Raw genomic sequence first — 22,391 nt, 5'->3', positions numbered from 1 at the left:
ATTTAAACCGTCCGTTTGTTCTCGGCCAAATCAGTTTCAATTAGCGCCTGTGCCAGCACCATAAATAAATTAATTGTGCGGCGTGGTGGACAAGACAAAAACAAATCGCCGGAGACATTAAACGGCGGAGCGATCGGGGTCGCGTGGGGCCGGACTAAAATTCATGTGCGGCCCTCGACGCTCAACTACGGGGGTAATAAATATTCAACGATCATTTCCCGAACTGCTCTGATATGCAAGCGCACTCGAGAAATCCGTACCCGCCAATATGTTTTCAATATCGGCCATAATCACGTGTGTCGTTAACCACATGCACGCCACTTATTTGTTATTTGCTTGCTTGGTGCTTTAACACGTCAAAATAAGGGTTAAACTTAAGGTTAAGGTTAGAGGTAAGTTAAAGGTAATATTAATTAAGATTATTTAAAGGTTTAAGACCATTTTAAGCTAAAATCAGGTGAAATTAAGTTAAAGTTAACAGTAAATTTAAGGTTAAAATTTAAATTAAAGTTAAGAGTAAATTATAAATCCAAATTTGTTAAAGTTAAGGTTACAGGTAAGTTAAAATTTATGTCAAAGTTGAGAGTAAATTTAAGGTTAAGTTTAAAAATCTACTAATTTTAACTCTAAATTATCTTAAATTTTAACATTAACTAATATCAAGTTTAGAGATAAGTTAAAATTAATATTAATTAAAGTTAAAGTTATGGTTAAAATTTAAAATAATTTAAAGTAAAAATTAGTTGAAGTTAAGCTTATGGTTAAATATAAGTTAAAATTGAGGTTAACATTAATTAGATAATAGATAATAATAATATTTAATTACATTTATTATTAATTGGACATTTATGAGTAAATATAAATTTATATAATTTAAAATAAAATATTTAATAAAAATTCCAAAAAAAATTATTTTCAAGATAAAAATATTTGTTATTAGACAAGTTTTTGTTTAGGATTAAGTTTTATAAAAAAATAAAACCTTTATTTGAATTTTCTTTAATAATTATTAAAAAAATTAATATGTTGTAATTTTTTTTTTTAATATTTAAACGTCCTTTCATAGTTTTAAATCTATCAACAAACTTTTTAAGTAAGCTTAAAGCTTATGGTTAAATATAAATTAAAGTAAAATTTAAGGTTAAAATTAAAGTTAAAATTTAGGTTAAAATTGAGGTTAATATTAAATTACATTTATTATTAATTGGACATTTATGAGTAAATATAAATTTATATAATTTAAAATAAAATATTTAATAAAAATTCAAAAAAAAAAATTATTTTCAAGATAAAAATATTTGTTATTAGATAAGTTTTTGTTTAGGATTAAGTTTTATAAAAAATAAAACCTTTATTTGAATTTTCTTTAATAATTATTAAAAAAATTAATATGTATGTAATTTTTTTTTAATATTTAAAGGTCCTTTCAAAGTTTTAAATCTATCAACAAACTTTTAAAGTAATCTTGACTGATTTTGAGATTATATTACAATCAATTTCAGTATATCAGTTTTAAGGTCAATATTTTAATTTAAAAATCCCCAAAAAATATTATTAAACTAAATATGTGAGCAAAAATATTAAATACAATTTTATTTACATTATTCCTGAAAACTGTAATAATAATAATAATAATAATAATAATAATAATAATAATAATAATAATGACATTTCTTAAATAGGTATATAATATTCTAAAACATAAATGGGAATAAAAAAGCAATAAAATATAAAAATTCATAACCAATTTTGTTATGTTATTATAATCTTTTCATTTTTTTTATTACAACCCTCGGCAATTTCTAGTTATTTTTTAATGTCGCCCCTGCCCCGGCCGGAGTGGTTTTTATACGCCGCCGCTGCCGAGAAAAAACGGGCCCGAATCCAATAAAAAGGGCAAATAAACACCGCGAAAGTATACTAATATAACGTTGTGCAAACGATCTTGTTTACAGTAAATTTTTTATATCGCCCCGGCCCCACCAAAGGGGTGGATATCTTTATCGGATAGCGTCGCGGCGAACAAAGGACGTCTGCCGAATCTCAATACGGTCGGCGGGGCTATACACGGTTTCGTTATTCATATTTCATTTTTGTGACGGCCACCACCGTGAACCGGCTAAAGCTTTCACCCCTCCGATGTCGTTAAGATAAGCTTTACTGCTTCTTTCTTTTTGCATTTTTGTTAAGCCCGACGTCTTGAATGTGTATCACGGTGTTTTACGGACCGCCACCGCCGATATTGGACGATTGCATCGGGGCAGAAAATGCGCAACCCCCGAACGCATCAAACGTTTGTTTTAGCTGTGGCACACGACGCTTTATGTTGGCCATATTTCCTCTTTTTCGTCGAGTCTCCTGCGGCCTATAATTCCAACGTTATTGGTCTAGGGCTAAGGGCATTAGCTTTTTATGCGGGGACGTTAATCACGTTATGTGTTATTAGGCTAATGCGCCGGATTTATTATATCAAAGTGTCCGGAAATCGCATTAGTCCCGAATCAACCTTAAAACGTCCGATTTTGCGTCGGATTTTGCGGCGGTAATGTCGCTCACAATTGTCTTATATTATATTTGGGGACCGGGGGATGCGGAGCCACTTTTTCGGGCCCAAGATTTGTTTGTTCCTTATAACGAGTCCGAAGGGAGTTGTAAAAACAGCCTCGTGTGCAACAGTCAAGGAAATAAATATTACGGCAAACAAAATATGAGTGAGTTTGCCGAAACGGTTAAGGTGTGACTAATTTAAAGTTGCCATGTGCGCCTCCCAGATGACTGGACACAATACTTTCGCCTGCAGGATTTCACGGCACCAACACGGAGACTAAGCAGCAAAAGCAGAAAATCTTTTGTTCGACACACTGCGTCCGTTTGCTTTGGTCTTAGCAGCAAAACTCGACGGAACAAATGTGAAATCGTGGCGATGACGCACCCAAATGATTCCTGCAAACACACACGAAGTCGATTCGCTTCTTTGATATGTGTTTACAAATAGAAATTGTCTATAAACTTTTGCCTCGGAATATTTGAATTGTTCGTTCGTCTCGCACGAGTAAAATGCATCCGATTCTTTTATTATTGCCGTTTCGGTGGAACATTCTCTGTTATGTTTACTTAAAAAGACACTTTACTTACTAAAGTTGTTTGTTCATTTTTGAATGCAGTCATTTATGGGGGAACCATTATTATTGCCATCGAAATCCAAACGAGTTTTTTAATAGTTGATTGACAACAACGAAAATCATTGTACGATAATACACCAGTGATTGATCAAGCGGTTTAAAAATCAGTTATTTACATGCAATTTTCTACCTATACTTTACAACTGCTTTAAAATTCATCACGAACGGTACAATTGTCGGCAAACGCTGATTTAAAATGGACAAAACTGGAATGTATCATTTTAAAAATGAACGTGCATGAAACGCTAATGGTTAATGGAGCGCCCCATTTTTGAGGAGTCGTCATAAATATTTGTTAGGACAAAGAGCATTTTAACATCAACGTGTCATTGCAGGACCTAACTACTTAGGCGATTGGAATTCGTACGACAACAAAAGCAACAAAATCCTGCAGCAACGATAGTTCCATTTGGTTTCGTTCAAAGGGTTGAAAAAAGGCGGACAAGCCCAAAACACAGGAAGCGACCGACGCGAATAACACGTGAAGTTAATCCGAACAGCGGCCGTTTGGCATTCGACACCGCGTGAAGTCGGGGGCCGGCGAGTTAATTTATTCACCGCCACCGTGCAACTACATCATTGATTTAGTAAATTCAGGAAATGTTAAGAACTTCAAGTGCTTTCCTGTTCCTTCTTTACGACATGCAATTCCATCATAAATACGCTGCGGTTCTTGCGACGACTGATTTATTGTTGTTTAAATTGTTTTATTTTTCTAGCAAGTCGACAACTTATCTTTAACTGTTACTACAACTATATAACATACTGATATAAATGTAACCTTAATCTTACCTTAAATTGTCTGAAACTCAACCTAAAATAAATAAAATTATTTAAAATATTAATTACTTAACACTGATTCAAGGAAAAGCTTAATAAAGCTTTCATAAGTTAATTAAACTTAATTAAAAACAAAGTTTTGTTTAATAATATATATTTTCATAAATTTATATTATTATTTACTCATAAATTTTATTGACATAACAATATATTCTATTATTAAAATTTAAAAAATTAATTGCTTAACAATGATTTTAGAAAAAGCTCAATAAAACTTTTATTAGTTAATTAAACTTAATTAAAAAAAATAATAATAAAACATATTTTTTTTATATGTCCAAAATAATAATAATAACTGAAATAGTTTATCTTCATGTCTGAGTACAAGATATAAAATGATTGAAGTTATTGGTGAAAAATGCCACAATAGAAAAGTTTATTTTTACTCAAAACGAGTAGAAGAATTTAATTTAGTGAGAAGTAATTGCAGAGCATTATTAAAATATTACCAGCCATTGTTACAGCACAAAAGTTTCTAGGACTCGACTATAATAACCGCGATGAAACCGAGATTCGAAAGAAAAACGAAAAATGTGAAAAGTTTTCAACATTCTTGTTTTGGTTTCCAAGTTTTGAAACTTTGATAAGTTCGGGCGTAAGTTAATTTTCCGGAGATTTATCAAGGGTCCATTGCATTATTCTCAAATCTCAATTATAATTGCATCATTACCAACAGGAGTGTTTGGCCCGTGATTATTTGATTATTTGGGGATAAATTGTGGCAATAAAATCCCGACGCTCACACATTGTCAACAATTACTCGGGAGGAAACAAAAACAAATCAATAACAATATTTGTTCGGTGTCGCAACGAAAAACAACTTTAACAGAGGATTTATTTGAAGAATTACACCTCCGGGAACTTTTATTGCATCCGAAATGTAAGATTGTTTCGTATCAACTTAAATAGTAAAAGTGTCATCTCGAATATGTTTTACCTAAACGAACACAAAAGGAACGGGCCGTATCTTTTCAATTTCTCCCCCGTGAAATAAATCCATACGTGTTTAGATTATTTGTCGTTTTGAATAACTGTTTGAGGAGGAAAAAAATACACGGGGAGAATTGTCAGACGTTTTATTTAAAGCAGCCCCATTCTCAAAGTTAAATGAATTGGAAAAGTTGAAACATAAAGCTTACTCAATCTCAGTCGCGGGGACGTCATCTTGCAAAAATAAATGACACCTTGGCGTCGCGACGACCCCACCCCTAAGAAATGGAGTCGTCAAAAAACGTATTCCCCGCTAAAATGCTAAACTTAAAGATATATTAGGGGGTTATTAAATGTCTAGACGTCACGTTTTGTATCAGCCATTCAAACAAGGCCGCAATTCTGGCACATAATTATTCTTTGATGAGTTTCGCGACTTAAAATCCAATTTGTCTCCTGTTAACATCGGGACTAAGTCACTTATGGCAGTTTACTTAATTACACACAAACACACACATAGAATTTTCGGTTTTCGACGAATAATTAAGCGATTATATTCACTTAAAGCCTCCACCAACATTTTACGGTATCAAACGGCGGATAAATTTAGTGACTGCAATAAACTAGATAAGGATCCCCGACGCAAGCGTTCCATCCACGTATCAGATAAAAATCATTTACACCGTGTAATAACCATAGTTCTAAATGAAGAGCTTTGGGGGGATCTAGTGTGTGGGGCTGATGGCGCAGAGGTTAATTCTTTAAGAGCTTCCCGGAGACGAAACTATCTCCGGCATCTACCCCCCGGACGAAGTGGATCAGCTTTTTTCATAGTGCTTTGTTTTTACGACCGTTCGATCTGGCGGGGTTTTAATTACAACACACCTCCAGAGCTAGTTGTCAAATGTTAACGATGGCTCAGGGCTAAATTTTGAACTTGTTATAAAAACAAAATCACAGCGTTGATATTGTAAATGAGCCTGTCAGATATTAACTAATGAAGTCAAATCAAAACAAGTTAAATAATTTATTAACAACTTCCGGCCGACTTCGCCGTGTCCAAACAATGAGTTAGGGACTAGGGAGGAAAGATGTAGCGACCCAAACCGCAAGGCGACACAAAAATATGAGTCCCTTCTTCACGATTTAACTCGGTCGAATCAGTTCTCGAACTCCCGTCGTCCGCATAAACCATTCATATTTACAGGTCGGGACCGTCGTTTGACAAATGTAGGTGAATCCCCGGGGGTGCCGCGAAAGTGCACCGGATCCCGTCGGGAGTTTCGGCGTTATGAACGTTGACTGCAGTCAACCCGGATCACAGACACGTGGAAAAGTGATGTTTTTTGGCGTCTGGAATTTGTGGGGGAACTATTGTGTGCACAAAACTATTCGATTTCAAAGTAATAGGTTTTAGTTAGGCGAGTCGTCCGGAAACAGATATAAAACCCGGACGGAGTGTGTCGGAATTATTCGTCGGAATCCCGGACCGCGGGACCGAAAGATTTATGCCGAGAAAAGTTAAGTGTTGTTCACTCTAACTAGAACGGCTGTCCCAAATTAAAAAGCCCACTAAAATAAATTGCAGCCGGTTACTTATATTTTATATTTAACCGAGTTACATTGTCAACGTTTTCGTTTTTTGGCCGGTTCTATGTGTTCGCTTTGATCATTTATCTTTCGGCTTACACGATCCTAGATTACAGTAAAAACTGTGATTCCGCTTCTCCCTTTCGCACTGTCTAGTTTCCGCCTTTTATTTCCTAGATTTGTTGATAAACATCGTTATGGCTCCATCTCCCGTTTTTGCCGCATGGAAATGCCGATGTAATTTAGTCAGTCACGTGTGGAACATTAATCAAAATTAAAATTTTTCGTTTTTCCTGCGATTGCAAAGGGAATTTCCGCCGTCGCAAGCCATAAAATTAGATTTAATCTATCAATATATGATTTTTTTGATACTTAAATAATTTTCCCTTACTCTAAATTGTGTTTATAGCATAATTGAACTATCATCATATTCCACTGTGGATAAAAATCCATCTATTTGTATAGTTTTGCCCCTGTAAGATATTTAAGACAAGTAGGTTAAGTTCCTATAATTATGGTCAGTATTGTAAATTCAATTCTGTAGAGTTGATTTTGTTAACTTTTGTAATTATTAATACTGTCACTTAATGTTATTTATTTATACTTTTCAATTTAAAAAAGTACTGTTATACAAGGTGTTTCTAAATTGGCTGGTCAAAATTTGGGAGCAATTGGAATATATTCTATACAGCCATTTTTGAGATATTTCAGTAAATTTGAAGGAAGTTAAGTGACTTTCAAATAATTCAACAACACCTCGTATATTTTTAAAAGATATTTGTCATTTTACATGACTATTTAATGAAATTCCCATTTTAAATAGTATAATATTAAACTGAAATTATATAATAAATAAAATGGGCTGTACAGTGTGCCCCAGTAAAGTACATCAGGAGACTTTGTAAGAAACCAAATTGGAACAGCCATAAATAACCCAATTGACTGACACACACAACGAGATAAACAGATTACGACGAATTACAGCCCCATTATTAAATCAACCAAATTAAATAATAAGTCCGTCCCGTGCCACGCATCCCAAAAACGACACGCTCCGCACGTAGTGCCGCAAAGTGTGTGCGTATTTATTTACATTGTATTGTCATGGGTGTAACTAACGAACGTTTCGGTTATTATGTGGCCCGGAATTCCGGTTGCAAAAGTTTTTCATCAGCGGTCGTGCATTATGAACGACCCCCGTATGGGTTTTTATTTGGCAATTACCAAAGGACTTTGCGAAAGAATAATTGAAGCTGTTGTTTGTGTCAGCCGGATACATACATATATTGTTAACACCGCAGCAAATTACTGTTTGCAGTGATTAAACAATTCGCCCAGATATATTGTTGTGTGTAGTACACGGGTCAAACAAATTTCGAATTAGATTAACTTGTAACATAATCGGGCGGTGCACATCCCAATGTGGCATGCATAATAAATTTCGCAGACGTTTCCTGAAAACTGCGACCGTAAATGAGACGGGTTCAATGACAGTTAATTAAACGTCAACTTTTCCGACATTTGCATACTGGAATCGGCCGAGGAATCATTCCGAGACGTTTTATAAATGTACCTTTGGTTACATTATATCTCCGTGAAATTGTTCTTTGCATTTTATTTTGGGCCGTCTAATGCAAACAGCCTATTTGCATTGCGCTCCTTCATGAATATTATAGCAGTTTTTTAGAGCCGATTCCGTGTATCGCAAATGGAGGCGCAAAGACACTGAACGGCGCAGAAATCATAATAAATTATTTAATGTGTACCTGTTTATACACACGCTGCGGCCCATTCCAGATGGGAACACCTTCCATCTCTTTTATTTATTTATCAAAAGACGGGGAATAAAAAACTCTATGTGAGCTACAAAAGTTGCCATCCAGTCTCATCCAGTCAAAGCCCATCACAACACTTTTTTAAGTAAAAAAACGAAAAAAAAAATCATTCTCCGTTCTCTCAATTTTTATTTTATTGTTCAAGATTCTTTCTCTTTTTTGAAATAGTAATTTTTAGTATCAGTTAATTGAAAAAGACTTTGCCAAACATTACTTTTTTATTCATCAGTCAATTTTAAAGGACTTCTGGTAGATTTAGAAGTAAGTTCAACACAGAAAATTATTCTCCAACCGTTGTTTTATTGTTCAAGACTCTTTTTCTAGTCTGGAATGATAGTTTTTAAAACCAGTCAACATTAAAAGACTTCTGGTAAATTTAGAAGAAAGTTTAACACAGAAAATTATTCTCCAACCATTGTTTTATTGTTCAAGACTCTTTCTCTAGTCTGGAATGATAATTTTTAAAACCAGTTAACATTAAAAGACTTCTGGTAAATTTAGAAGAAAGTTTAACATAGTTTTCCATCAGTTAAAATCAGTCAACATTAAAAAATCAAAACTGTTTGATAGTTCCAGAGAGTTTTATTAGTGAAAAATCGAATTTATTCAAGTTTTTAAACACCGACTAGGATGTTTCCTACTTGTACTTTTTTACTGGCTAAAACATGCTTCGTGGCCTTAGATTTAGAGTTTTATAAAAATGCTGTGCAACGGATAGAAATTAAAATAGAAGAGAAAGAATGTTGGGGGAATTTATTAAAATTGTTTCGGACCGGGAGCGTTTTTGGCATTCGACATCGTTAAAGGTTATATTGTGTGTATTCCGTGGCAGAAAAACTTCTTTATTACGGTATAAATTTTAAATTTTATGCATTGAATCCAGTATCAAATTTAATCTGTTTCTTTTCGGTCGGCGGCGGCTAACCGAAACGAAAAGTTCATATGTGCCTATCCGGACTATCCGGGACTATACGGACACACGGTATCCAATTTGGAACTTATTTCCCTTACGTGAATTTCATATTGACCTACCCTTTGTCTTGAATAAAATTATGCGACCTGAACAATTTTATAGCTAGAGAGATAAGGAATCCCCATCGAACTATACAAACTTATTTCATAAAATATAAATGTATTCCAATATCATTGGCTGCCTTTCTTCCAGGCCACTGGGTGCGACCTTATTCTTAAACTGCGAATAAAACGAAAATTTCGAGAGCTTTACGACCCACCAACTATTGCCAATAACCGTATCAGATATCAGTGTGTCAGATACACTTTTAACCCGATCTAATTTTTACGCCGTTCATCTCTAAGCGGCGAATTAATGGAGAAAACAAGCAAAACTAAAAATAACGAGCCACTAATGCGAAATAGATTTGTGTGTGGTGTCCTGTTTGAACTGCGTGCCAAAACAGTACCGTGTTAGTTTTCCGGCGTCCATTAGCCCGAACGTATTCATTATGGCACATGTAATTCCCGGTCATTAAGATAATACCCCTCCGCAAAAACATTTAGCCACCGTACCATTAAAAACGTGGCGCACAGAAAACAACTACACCATTCGGCTTATTTGCAATTTCGATTCCACAACTGGATATGTCTTATTTAACAGTAACAGTTCGCCGATGGCGTGCGGAGACGGCGGTTCTGCATTAAACTGCATTTTTACTCTCATCCGATCAAATTGATTCGCCATCGTGTCGATGTGTGTTTAAAATTGTTATTTCCGTAATATCGCCGTCAATTTGGCACAAGTGGTCGCATCTTCCGTCGACCGTATAATCCTTGTTTGTGTTTGGAACTTTTCGATTCCCGCAGGAACTTATCATTTTTGCTAAGGGATTTATTTCGGCGAGGCGCATCATGCAAATATTGCCGTGTTTGCCTTGGTGATTTGTCGGCAAACACTTTTTAACAAAACCATTGAGCAAAGACTTTCGTTATAATGGAGCAAACAGAGATTAGCCAAGCACATACTTTATTTTAACACCACTTACTATAAGGGACCGTATATGAAGGTCGCCATGGCGGCGGTGAAGGACGCCCGCATCCAAATTCGCAGCTCCGCCGGCGGTCCGGAATGGATTTACGGCAGCCGGGGGAACCCCCGGAGTCGCAGTCACTACCTCGGCTCCTGCGAGACCGGCAGAACTTCCTGCCTGGCCCCCTCCAAACCGCCATCGCCGTGTCGGAGTGTCGTTATTTATGCTCGTCGAGTCGCATAACTGGGTCGGGTAAATATGACGCGTGAGTCCGGGGACGATGCAGAAATGTGCACTATCCGATATTGGTTTATGGACGAGACGGTTACAAGTTTCAGGATATATTTATATGCTGCCACGGTGCTGCCTCGCTCCTTCTTGTCGATAAATCGATGGCAATATTTTAGATAATAAATTTCGGTGCCCTTAGACACTTTGTAAACTTGTTAAGTCATATTGGATACATTGAATGGAACTATTCACTTGCTTCCATATTGTTATAATTATATTTTATTGGAGATTTTTATTTTTGATTATCACATCTTTTATTTCTTCCTATATTCTTCTTATTTTCAAGTTAGCATGCTGTTTCTTCTATATTTAACTCCCCTTCGTTCCTTGAACAGAGCCATTTACTTTCCTCTGTTATACTTCTTCCATCGCAGTATTCATGTATTTTTGAATGTCTTTCGTTCCTCCCTTACCTTACCTTTAATTTCTTCTTGTTTTCACATTATTTTTGCCATTTGCCCCGTTTCCCATGTTCCTTCTGCACTCGGATACACACGGACACGACTTTTAACGAACTTCGTCGTCATTAACCATTTTTTCCTCTTCATGCCTCTCCTTGGACGAGTTTATAAGGACCCCAATTAAACGTGCAACTTTCCATGCAAATGTGCCTGCATTAATTCGCCGTCGGTGTCATTTCTTTTTCAATTTGAAATTATAACAGCCGTTCACGCAGCAAGCGACTAACTTTTATTTGTGTTTGAGAAGATGTAGCGGATTCTTAGCCGCGTCATTCGGGTGTCGTAAAAGACAATGGCCGCGCCTCGAACGGCATAACCTGCCTTTCCGTCTAAGCGTATTGAATTAAAGCCATTTCGCATATCGATGGTGGCGTTTTATTACTGGGGAAAGGAGCGGGTGGGCGATGAAAAAAATAAACAGCCACCGTCTCTTACGTTTACCAATTTCCATTTTCTTTGAATTTAACTTGCGTGTCTCGCAAGTGGAAATTCCGGAGCAACCTCTGCATGTTTATTAAGTTGTCAGTTTATTTTCCCATTTAAATTATAAATGGCAACGGTTTGCTCTTGGGGAATTTCTGAAAATATGGCCACCTATGGTCTTATTGAATCCAGCAATGACTAAAATCGAATCCAAAAAAGGAGACCTAAAGGATTCCCTTTGACAGCCGGTTTGTTTTTAATATTTAAGGCATTTGCGTCTGTTTTTTCAGTCGGGTTGCATCCTTTTTGACGTGTATCGTTTTTTTCCCCAATCCTTTTGACTGCTCTCTTGACTGCCTCTTACGTAAGTTAATTTATTCATTCGAATTATTCGCTAATGCACATTCCTCGTTTCGTACATTTGCGAGTGCATATGTATGTGAAGTGCACAAAAAATTATTACAGCGTATGCAGCTTTGTGAAGTGCATGCATTCAAATCTCGTCCGCGGGTTTGGCAAAATTGAATTAAAAACAAAGTGCTTTAGTTTATAATCACGAGGATCAATCGTGCAGTTCGCGTACCGGCAAATCATTATTTTCTATGGAAAATAATAAATAAGCCGATAAACAACGGTCGACACATTATTAAACAAATAACCTAATTTTACATTATTGTTTCATTAACTCCTGTGGGTTTCTGTAGTGAAATAGGATTTAATTTATATTCGAAATAATTTACATTAATAACATTATTGTTATTGAAACTTCCATTACTATACATGCAGTAATGTAAAAAATATCTGTGAAATTATCATCTGGACTATTAATATTTGATTTATACTAAAGCTTGAATTATACATATTGAAAAGTGTTTGATCCGTCTGAATTTTGAGAGAGACATCATGCACGACAGAGACAGTACAAGTTTCCCACTATGTGGCCACCACTATACATATCTAAAACCGCTTGATCCGTCTGAATCTTAAGTTAGGCAACAAACATGACAAACTTTAAAAGTTTCCCACTACTTGGCCACCACTATACATATAGAAACGCGTTTGATGTGTATAGTGGTGGCCAAGTTGTGCGAGACTTTCATATGTATAGTGGTGGTCAGAGAAATAGGAAAATTTCCTAATAAAAGGTGGACTAAAGATAATTGATTTTAATGCCAATTATTTTGTTGAATTAAGTTATTTTGAAGAAAAAACATAAATTACTTTTCCTGCTAATATTATACGATTAATGCAGATTTCAATGTTTATTTTATTCAGAGTCGAGTTGAAAGTTGAAAAAAAAAATACTTTCGCCAATCTGGCATATTCACGACACTGTAGTTTTAGAGTCAACATAAATAAACACTCATAACTCAATTAAAGTGTGTGCCGGAATTCCGTGTAACTCTTAATCAACTGAAAGTACTTCATTATACCTAAACTCAGCTACTTTATCAAAAGTGTAAACTCCAACTCGCGCAAGGCGTGAAATACTAGATACAGCATACGTGTGTAAATATTAATTATTTTAATTAATATACGCCGGATAAAAGAGAAGTTCGTTTTAATTAACGAGCACCTTAATTAGAAAAAATCCTTTTCCGGCTCCGACGAAAGAATGGCGCCACCACTGTGTATGTGTGTGTGTGTGTGTTTATTCACAACTATTAACTAATTAAAATAATTCATAAAACAGTTGTGAAAGCGACAAAAAATACTGTTTCTATTGAAAGAACTGTACGAGTTTTTTATTGGGACAATAAAGTATAAAATCAAGCATATATGCCGTAATGTCGGATTGTACATTTCAAAATAAAATCCGAAGGGGAAACAGTAAAAATATAGCCGTGCAGAAAGGTAGTTTTAAAATTACTTTTGTGTGATTGGCAATATTGTCTTCAGCAATGTATTTTATTTGTTTTGAACGAACAACGTTAGGTCCTTTACATTTATTTCTTTCAAGACCAAAATCCATCCGATTCGGGGACACACGAAAATTTTACGATACGCTCGCGAGTTTACATTTGTATTATCGTAAAATAATATTGTGCGATTCTCGATTTGTTTGGCCGAGATTTTTGGGACATAAAACAAACCTTCCAATACGGGGAAATGCATTGAATATGTAAAAATGAAAAAATAAATCCAAGGTTTGCGACTTGTAATACAAAAGCCATAAAGATCTCTTAATGCGAAGGTCGAATTCATGACAATTGCGAAATTAATTAGTTTCCAAAACAGCCCGCCATAAAAAATAAGTAATTGGATGGGCCCCTTAAACTTGACATTTATTACATTAAGTATGCACTTAACCTCTTACCCCTATTAAAATGTAGCCAAATAAAAATGCGCCACTTGCTTTAATTAAAATGTGACGCGGGTCCCCATAATTTGTAAGAAAATATGCCCATAAAAAGACATAATAAACTGTGCACCATCAAACATCCGCCCAAGAAGAAGTTCGTCGTCCCCCACAGTCTCAATTAAAAATTAACTAAAAAGTTGCCCCTTACTCTTAATAAAAGAGATTCAATTTAGGCCCGAGACTGTCCTATTTAATTAAGTATTATCCACTGCTTTTTTAAAGGTACGCATCTCTGCAATAATGGCTCGTCTTGACATGGGTGTGTTCCTTTTTATGTTTAAAGTCTCCTCGGTACATTTCACTAATAGTCCCCGGGGAGAGTTTTAAGAAAACAGAGCTTTTAAATAAAACGTGTTAGATATATATCCGTTCAAAAGCCGAAATTGTTTCTAAAGAAGTCGAATTAAAAGTTGGCTCAAATTAATTTCCAAGTACAAGGTAGATCTTTGACTTAAAAATAGTGAATGCCTCTGTGGAGCACGAACTTAATTAAAAGTCTTTTTGTTCGCGGCAACTTTTGTTAATTTTATTCTCACAATACATATAATTGAGAAAATCTATTTAGTTCCACGTAAATTAAACAATTGTGGAAACAACTTTCAGTTTGACGAGATAATTGCTAAAAGCAATTTGCAAAATTCCCTCTTTATATTTTTTAAATGAAAAAACAATTAAACAACATGTTTAAGGCGTTTTAACAACACGCTTTGTTACGCATACGAATAATTAATATCGTATGATCTACATATTTATAAAGTGTAAAAGATATGCATCAGATATTCCAGGAATGCCTTTAAATATTCAAGTGTTTTTTCAAGTATAAATTGTATATATTTGTTGGGTAAATCAATTTAAAGTTGGCCATAATCGTCGACGTTTTGCCTCACTTTGCCCAACTTTAATCCCCAAAAGAAGTTAAGCCGAAGGAAATATTTTTATTTTTTATTGTTTATCAGAGAGAAGAAGCATTGTTTGGAATTTAAATCGGGCAAGATTGATTCTGTGATATTTAGTTCGGTCACGTACCGCCCCCAAATGAATACTGGCAGAGAAGAAACATTTCCTTTTAACTGCAAATTAAACCTGCTTTTATTTTATGATGTTGTGTGATTCAATTATTTATTTTATTGTACGGCTGTAATGACACATTTTTCCGCTGGGCGATAAACCCTGGAAGTTGGGCATTTAAAAGCGTTTTTCGTTTACTGTTTAAATTGGTTGTCATTTCGGGTACTTCCCATAAATTGTTGAATGTGTTTTATAAATTGTGTTCCGGCATGATGATCTACTGTGGGGGCAGGAAATTTAAAATTATACGTTTTCAAAAGGGTTTAATTCAGGATTTGTCCAGTCAATGAAGTTAACACAAAATTAACCAAGAGCACCTTTTCCCCCTAAATTCAGTGGCGTAGAAAATAGGGGAGACTCCCCCAGGATCTACGCCACTGTAATAATATGGAAAAAGTTATGACATTTAAACGTAAGGATGTATATTCTTCAGGAGAAACTTCCTTGATTATTGAACTGATCTCAAATTTTGGCCATCCATTTTAGTATGTAGCAAATAAAAATGGCCAAATAAATGACAATGTATGGTAGATAATAAAATGGGGTGTGATGGTGGAGGGAAGCAAATGAATTTAGCATAAAATGTGGGGGAATTCATTAAAAAGACGACGATCACAAATGATCCGCTGCGCAGTAAAACAATCCAACTCGCTCCCAACATACATTCAACGCCTCCCTTGTAATTATGTGGTAATTCTAATTGATGAATGTTTTAACAGACTTAGTTATGTACTCCACCTTTTCGCCCATTCTGGAAGCGGGTAATGTGTGTAATTCTCCCCGGCGGCGGCGCGTATTTGTCATCTTAAAGATGCAATTTGGGAAGTTGGAAATGAGCCAGTTGTATGGGCTTTTACAAATAATTTCGCCATCCAGACACTTGTAACCGGTCGCACAAAAGGATAAATGGCGCGGAAAATTTTATACGGAGCATACAGAAACTCCAAATTTTAAATATTGCTCTGCAGATGCCCAAGATGTGTGTCATTATCAACCTGTTGATGTTGCCTTCTTATTTCCAGTTTTTATTGACTTTTATTCGCTGCCCATAAAACGAAATTCAGACAATCTACAACAAATCCTCACTGCCATATTTCATTTATTGGACGATTTATGTGACAGGCTCAAACAGTGTTCAATAATTGAATAAAATGCAACATTTCAAAAAGAATTCACCATACATTTTTTACTAATAGATTTTATTAAAACAGAAATGTGACATTATTTGGATCATTTAACTGAACTGAATTTGAATCAAACAAAATTAATTAATTTTCTTTCAATTTTTTTTTTATAAACAAAATTAAGCTGATATAAAATTAATTTTAAATTGAATTAAACATCAATTATGGTAAGATTTATTTAAAATATGAATTGGCACTCAAATAATTTTAATTTATATTTTATTTTCTAATGTATTGTACACAACACAAGAGAAATACTTGAAAGAACTTTTCATAAATATAATTTAAAATATATTGATAATAATTACATGAAAACTATTATTTGAAAATAATGTTAAATACTCCTTTCATATTTTTGGTAATAAAATTAATTAGATTTAATTTATTTTAATTTGATACATTCAATTTATTTTATTGTGATTTGATCAGTATTTATGTGTTTGTTCCTCAAAAAATTCAAATTATATTAATGTTTTATAAATATATTATACAAAGCAATCCTGAATTAAATTCCAATAAACTCTAATTAATATTAATATGTGAATATCATAATAATTGCACAAAAAATTGAACACTAATTAAAATGCTCTTTTCACATTTTAATTAATGCATTATTTAGAGATTTATTTTAAATTGAATTAAAATAAATTTTAATAATACTCCATCTAATTAGGTACAATTTATATTAATTTGAAATAAAACTGAAATCATCTGACATCAGTTTCCTTTACAGTTAATTGATCAATAAACTTTCTTAGGTTTGAGTATCTTTATGTACCCTAAAAATGTTTGTTTATGCTTAATTTATGTTTTAAATAATTCAAATCAATCATAAATTAAAGTTTAATTAATATTTACAGACAAATAATATGGTAGTTTCATAAAAAATTGAATTAAAACTAAATTAGAAAATAATTTAAATGCTTTTTCCACATTTTAATTGATCAATTAATTATAGATTTTAAATGGAATTAGTTGGAAACTGTCCTTTCCAATTTATTCATTGGAAATTGATTATTTAACTTTTCTATTTTCGATGTGTTTTATTGTAACCAGGAAAACTTATAAAAGTTATTAAATATCGAAAGTTTATCCACATATTTTTAAAGATAAAATTAATTAAGTAAAATTAATTGATTTGAAAAATTGAAATCTGATTATAATTTTTTTTTTCTTTGATTTAAGTGTGGATAAAGTAGTTATAGATTTTAAACGGAATTAGTTAAAAATTGTCATCTTCTTGTACTCTCTATAATAAAATTTACTTTAGAAACAATATAAAAATGTTAAAAGAACATTGAGCATTAAAAAGGTGTCCACAAGACAAAAGCAATGGTAAATTAAACTGGAGCAAACTTTACATAAGTTTAAAACGTGAATATGATACTCGTTTCATCCCTATCTTTACAACGCCTTTGAGACAATTTATAACTACTTAAGATATGCATGTTCGTGGAGCACATTATACGAATTTTATGGTGCTTTTTTGCTCACACATAAATAGATATTTCAGTATTAACACCCGACTAGTTTTTATTATAGTTATGGAACATTGAAATAATTTGGCAGAGAGATAAACAAACGTTTATTGGCGGTGAGCAGCAATAAATTCGGGGCGCGTTGAAATAAAGTTTGCGGCCATACGAAATATCGGAACACAAATTCGGGTCGGTTTGCGAATGTAGTGAAAATAGGAAAAACAGATTGTGCCGGGTCGGCGCATCTCTCCCCCGAAAATTATCGTCCGTAACGATGCGAAGTCATTAATATTTAAAAGTGCTTAACTATCCAGATAATTCATTGTTCGCAGTTTAAAATGCAATAAAATAGATCACGGCCCGACGACATAACGTCCGTGATTTATAAGTCGTCGTTCGAGATTTAAAATTTCCATTCGCTAACAAACGGTTGTTAGTCCTGGTCCCAATAAACTCAAAGTGAAATACGAAGTCTCCTTCGGACGGGGGGACTGATTCATTCGCTCCCACAGGACATTAAAAACACGCGGTATCCACTAAATATGCGCAAAGTAATTACAATTTAAGATGTACTTCCGAATTGGTATAACTCTATACAAAGTTCACACAAAGTTCAGTTCTAAATCAACTGGGCGAATCCGTTTCCACTTATTTTCCACTGTTGGGCCCGCCGGGAGTTGCTCCTTTGTTACGTTGACGACACTCCGAGAATATTTATTGTTTTAAACACACTTTGTCTTGTTTAACATTACTTTAACTTCATTTTTCCCCGTTAACTGTCCCAATTAATCTTCGGGTCGTCGCATAAACTCCGTAAAATTGAACAAAAACTTGATTTGCACACGAAAAGCAATAATCGCATCACTCCCGGAAAACACCGGCAAACTATTCCGGCCGCCATAAATTACCCGAGATGTACGTACGAACATCCAGACTATTTTGAAGTTTGAGAAATTGCCCGTCCCCCATATTCCATTTCCTGCGGAAAGGTGCGTGTTTTTCCTCCGAGGAACACATTCTAATTCTATTACGGGAATGGAGATATGGTCGGAAAGGATTTTATTTCCAACTTAACGCGTATATGGATGGAGGGCGACAAGCGGTGTGTTTTGTTATAAAATATTGAACCGGCAAACACTCCCCGGACTGAGATGTAATTTTTATCGTCGTGTGTTTCTGATACTCGACGAGAAATCTGACAATACGTTTCATGTTTGCACCGCAACTATTGACAAATTGAAATGGTTTCTTACTTTATTTTATGGCTTTATGGGTTGTATTTAAATGGAACTTTTGACACGTTAAATATTGATTGACGTGGCACATATAGTTTAAACTAAAACGCCACAAAATAATTCAAATGCTCTTTGCACATTTTAATTCATAAATTAATTATAGATTTTAAGTGGGTGGAATTAGTTGAAAACTGTCCTTTATAATTTATTCATTGGGAATTGATCTTTCAACATTCCTATGTTCGACGTGTTTTTGTGCACTCTAAAAATTTAAATTTAAATTCAATTGTTACAACTAGGATAAAATTAATGAGATAGAATTAATTAATTTGAAATAAAAATTGAAATCCTTCCTGTCTCCATGTGAATTAAACTTTCTTTTAACATTTTAATTGATAATTTATTTATAAATTTTAAATGGAATGGTTTCTGCAAACTTTAAAATAAAATTTGTTACAACTGTGAACATTTTCAAAAGACATTAGCACAATTTTAGTGATTAAATTAATTAGAGAGAATTTAATAACTTGAGATAAAAATTAACCTTTATATGAATCAATCATTAAACTGTTGAATAATCATTAATTAATATTTAGTTTCTGTTTTAAATAATCCAAATTAAATTAATTGCTCTTGCTTTATTTAATGGCTTTATGGGTTGTTTTTAAATGATATTTTTGACACGTTAAATATTGATTGACGTGGCAGATAGGGTCGTAACTCCACTCAAATTACATCGAACTTGGTTTCCATCACAATAAAATTTTACGTCGCTACTTTAATTAACCAAAGGTAAAGCGTAATGACCGACAAATTATGGCTGATAAGTCTTAAACGATAATAAAGCAATAAAATCGCTGGAAAAGGGGGTAGAGACTTTATCTGGACCTGAGGCAAGTTTACGGTTTTCTCTTAAGGTGCAGTCGTCATAATAAATTGGATTATTCGCCATTGTCCCTCTCACATATTACGACACACATAAGTACATTGTTAACTAATATGTTGCAATTAATGTTAAGCACCCCATTCACATTTATTGACCCTGTAAAACACGAACTCAATCCCGTTCAAAAACCGTAAAAGTAATTAAATCCGTTCTGATCATTTATTATCGGTAATAACTTGATCAAATTAAATACATGAATATGCATTGATTAAGCTTTGAGAGCGACCAACGAAAATTACCTTAAAAATTCCTCATTTAATTAGTGAACTACGTTTTAAATACCACACTGAATATTTAATGCACATTTAAATTAAATTTTGTAGTGAGCACGAATGAAGAATTTTATGTGCACGGATTAAAATGCATTTTTACGGAGCTCGCCTTTCAAATTAGACATTTACATTTTCTTTCCTGTACGTTTTAATATGAACGTGTGTTTCTGGAACTGTTCAAATAATTACAAATGTAAAAAATTACGTATATAATAATTATGAATATAAATATTAATTTTTTTTCTGTTTCAGGTCATTAATAAAGGTAAGTCATGTACTGTATGAAGTAATTTACACATTGTGGATGATTTATTTGAATAAATTTATATATTATATTTATATTTTGTAGTAAATTCTTTACATTACATAAAAAACTTTTAAAATACGATTCATTTTTATCTTATATTATATTTTTTGACTTAAAAAGGTATATTTAACATATATAATTTGTGTAAGATTGAATCTGAGACTGAGATTTTTTCTTCAGTTCGGAAAGCTTTAAATTTTTTGACGTGACATTTTAAAACTAGAAAACGTTGGATATCTACTATTATTTTAAAATACAAGGTTCCCCAAAGAAAAAACACAAAGAAAAGTGACAGAACAATGGCGGAACGTTCCATTTTTGTAATTAATAAATTAAATCAGTAATCCACGATCGCAAAAAGTCGGCCAGTTAATTTACATTGTCATATAAACAAGGTGATTTATGCATTCACGGTCGAACTGTTAAAAGTAATTCTATTCGACAGGTTAATACTTTTATTCTGATTGATGTTGATAACCCAACAATACTTGTCATTATAAATTAATTAATAATATATTACGGTATTCAATACACAACCGATTAGATAGATATTTTTAAACCGAACATGTAAGATATTTTAATTAATAATTAATAACGGTTTCCAATTTATCATATATTATTAACCTATATAAATTGTTGCTGTAATTGTAAGTAGCCTGTAATTTATTCCAACATAAGTAATTGTTCCGCAATAAACAAGTCTACAAGTTTCATTTTAAATATATTATGCATGACACGCCCACTAAATCTACATAAATATATCAATAAATAAAAATACACACATATATAAATTGGAGTTATTGATTTCCATTCCGACAATGTTATAAACTATGAAGCATTTAATTAAACAATGAGATAATTTTTTCCCCATTTAAATATTCCACGATGAAAAGTAACAGGCGTGAGTCCATAAACAAGTTATAAAACGTATTAAATATTTATTATGAACACAACAATATTTACTTGATAATAACGTAATAAACATAAATATAAATTTATAAATAAAACGGAGTTTCCGTGCGCGCATTCGTCGACCAATAAATAAACGTTTGTCGCAATAACGTCGCTTGTTTATGGTAAACTTTGCTGATTAGTATGCCTGGTATGAATCGGCAATTAATAAAAATATTCCCTTACCTTTTACGGTTTTAGCGTTCGGTCGACGCATTTGGAACGTTGCTGTGTTGGGAGAAAACGGACAAGGGAAACATCTGAAAGAAAAGTAGGTTACATATTACTCACCATTTAGTACATTTTTAAATGAATGTGCTTTGCATAATTTAGTTGTTAGTCAGGATTAATGTTTTAAAGGCGCATTCACCATAATTTAAAATCAAAAAAACAAAATTTTTACTTAAATGTGCGTCAAATTATTGAAATACATAATTTTCTTAAAAAACAATTTATAATTTTTAACATTTTTTATCATATTTATATATAAATTTATAATATTTGGAATATTCAGCTTTGAAAATTAAAAATAGTAATTTAAATTTAGAAAAATATGTAAAATATCTAATTAGAATTTATAATATTTGAAATATTAAACATAAAATATAAAAAATAAACAATTTAAATTATTTAATTTTATTTATTATTTATTAGTTTATCACATTTCTCAAGATTTACATTTTTTCTTATTACATTTTTGTGGGCGCATTCGCCAAAATTTCAACTGAACAGATAATTAAATTTTTATCTATTTATTCATTTATTTATTGAATTGCGACCTACAGGCAAATTAATTTACGTGCATTTATACAATTTATTGCAGCGTATTAAGGTAAACATAATATTTATTTAAATGGCGATTAATTGGTGCACCATTTTTGTAATTCTACAAAGTACATATTTCAATTAAAAATAAACCGTCCGCTCTTTGATGGCCATTTATTCAAATTGAACGTGAAATTACATTAACGAACTTATGCCTATTTCCATTAATTAAAAAGCATTGATTAAAAAAAATAATAATAAACACACACACAAACATTAAGACGTG

The 22,391-nt window shown here is 33.1% G+C and overlaps 1 long non-coding RNA gene across 1 annotated transcript in view; it reads right to left on the bottom strand.

The window, feature by feature from the left end:
- Positions 1 to 3,898: 3,898 nt before the first annotated feature.
- LOC126264587 (uncharacterized) overlaps positions 3,899 to 22,391 on the bottom strand; it is an 85,745-nt gene continuing 67,252 nt past the window's right edge. Inside the window, exons 3-4 of the long non-coding RNA XR_007547267.1 lie at positions 21,527 to 21,600; positions 3,899 to 3,996 (exon numbers count right to left, since the gene is read on the bottom strand). This is a non-coding gene — a long non-coding RNA (uncharacterized LOC126264587). The remainder of the gene's footprint in view (positions 3,997 to 21,526; positions 21,601 to 22,391) is intronic.

This window comes from Aethina tumida, chromosome 2, assembly GCF_024364675.1.
Source record: "Aethina tumida isolate Nest 87 chromosome 2, icAetTumi1.1, whole genome shotgun sequence".
NCBI lineage: Eukaryota > Metazoa > Arthropoda > Insecta > Coleoptera > Nitidulidae > Aethina > Aethina tumida.
This window is presented reverse-complemented; position numbering and strand designations above follow the sequence as displayed.